Source organism: Crocodylus porosus, unplaced genomic scaffold, assembly GCF_001723895.1.
Source record: "Crocodylus porosus isolate Cpor-Errol unplaced genomic scaffold, CroPor_comp1, whole genome shotgun sequence".
In the NCBI taxonomy this organism is placed as follows: Eukaryota; Metazoa; Chordata; order Crocodylia; family Crocodylidae; genus Crocodylus; species Crocodylus porosus.
In genome coordinates this window covers 85,480,869-85,482,900 of record NW_017728886.1, presented here as the reverse complement: position 1 = coordinate 85,482,900, position 2,032 = coordinate 85,480,869, and the positions used below count along the sequence as shown (strand labels likewise).

The 2,032-nt window shown below is 50.2% G+C and overlaps 1 protein-coding gene and 1 long non-coding RNA gene across 9 annotated transcripts in view; one reads left to right on the top strand and one right to left on the bottom strand.

The window, feature by feature from the left end:
• BBS9 (Bardet-Biedl syndrome 9) overlaps window positions 1-2,032 on the bottom strand; it is a 479,447-nt gene that overhangs the window by 458,552 nt on the left and 18,863 nt on the right. The window lies entirely within an intron of this gene.
• The window catches only part of LOC109312453, a 20,269-nt gene continuing 18,605 nt past the window's right edge, over window positions 369-2,032 (top strand). Inside the window, exon 1 of the long non-coding RNA XR_002101822.1 lies at window positions 369-650. This is a non-coding gene — a long non-coding RNA (uncharacterized LOC109312453). The remainder of the gene's footprint in view (window positions 651-2,032) is intronic.

Genomic DNA, 2,032 nt, shown 5'->3' with positions numbered 1-2,032 from the left:
AGTTTACTGAAATACTCCCTGATAAGCCAAGCTGGTCTTCTGCCATACTTGCTAGTCTCCTGCACATCAGGATGGTTCATTCCTGTGCCTTCAGTGAGGTTTCTTTAAAATAGAATCAGCTCTCCTGGACTCCCTTCCCTCTCAGACTGGCCTGCCAGAGGATCCTGCCCATCCTCTTCTCCCCTGCCTGTCCTTCCTAAACAGCTTTTACCCATCCATGAAAGTACTCCAGTCATGCAAGCTATCCCACCTAGTCTGTATTATTCCAATCACATTATATTTCCTTGACTGTGCAAGGACTTCCAACTCTTCCTGCTGTTTTCCCAGGCGTTCACGTACAGACACCTGAGGTAACTAGCTGGTTGCCCTACTCTGTCGGGAAGAATGAAAAGATCTCCCCTGTTGCGTGCTCCTGGTTGTGCTTCCTCCAGATCACCCATTTCTCCACTTACCTCAGGGTTTTCATCTCCATCCCCCCAGAAAACCTAACTTAAAGCCCTCCTTGCTAGGTTAGCAAGCCTGTCTATGAAGATGCTCTTCCCTCCTGTAGTCAGGCAGATCCAGTCTCTTCCTCACAATCCTTCTTTTTGAACAACATCCCATAGTCGAAGAAGCCAAAGCCCTGCTTGTGACACCATCTGCACAGCTAGGTCAAGGTATGTCATGTCCACTGCTCCACACACATCCACAGAGCTATGCAATGCTCTGCAGCGCATCTGCTCCTGCCTGAACCCTTCCCCTTGACCCGAAGGATCAAGAAGACCACCACCAAAGGCCCCATCCACCTCACCTTTGCACTCAGAGCACTGTTGTCACTTTTGATGTGCTCAGGGTCACCCCTAGCAGTATCACTGGGGTGCCCACATTGATGAACAACATGGGGTAGTAGTCGAACAGCCAGATGAGTCATGGTAAACCCTCAAGGACTTCTTGGATCCAGGCTCTAGGCAAGCTGCAGACCCCCCGGGACAACAGGTCAGGTCAGCAGATGGATGCCTCTGTTCCCACAGACGGGAGTCTCCAACTACCAACACCTATTGCTTCCTCTTGATGGCAGTGGTCTCAATCCTACCAACCTTGGGGAGGCCTAGCCTGGCCTCTTCCATTAATAGAACATGCTCCTTCTCTGTTGCTAGGGCTCCATATGTGTTCTTCAGGCAAACCACTGCAGGTGGAAATGAAGACTTGTGTTTGCTGCCAGCAGTAAGGTTCAAGCTTCCACCTTCCTGGGAGTCCACATCCTCTGCCTTCTCCAGCTCTGCCTCTGGCAGTCCTTCCTCCACCACCCTAGAGATTTCCTTCAGTGTTGAAACAATGAAGTCCTCATGGCAGAGGATGCTTTGGAGCCTCGCCACCTCCTGAAGTACTCTTGCTTGTCCCTGAGGGACACCACTAGGAAATACCACTTGTATCGCAGGCACTCCCTCACCATGACTTGTCACCTCTCTACTTACAAATAAGATATTTTAATCTCTCTGCAAGGATAATTTATTACTACTATAGCCTGCACTGAAAGTTAATTTTGATCACTTAGTACAAAGCCAATGAACTTGCAACCTGGAGGCTGCAAAGCGTTAAACCATGGCCTGCAGGCTCCCACCTGGGTGCCATTCCCCCACTGATCTGCCTGTTGCTGCCACCAGGGTCTCTGGGCTTGCTTCAGGTTTCTACCAATGCCCCTGGAAGCACTGTAACCCAGCCTACAGGGCCCAAGGATCCCAAAGCTTAGGAGGGCTCTAGGGCACCCATGGCATGTGTCTGAGGGAAAATCCAGCCACTCAGAACTTGGAGAGCCCTGACTTAGTACTCTACCCAAGTTTAAGAGTTTATTTATGTATATCTATAATTCAATCATCTTCCTCCATTCCATCCAAGTTTAGTAAAAAGCTGCTAAGTTTGACATGGGTATCATAACCTTCTGGTAAGCTGGCTGTCACGGAGTCACAGAGGTGCCCCGTGATTGTGAGGGTGATTGGCAGAGCTGTCAATCACCCAGGCAGCCCAGGTGCCTGGTTGCCAGGGGCAACCAGGT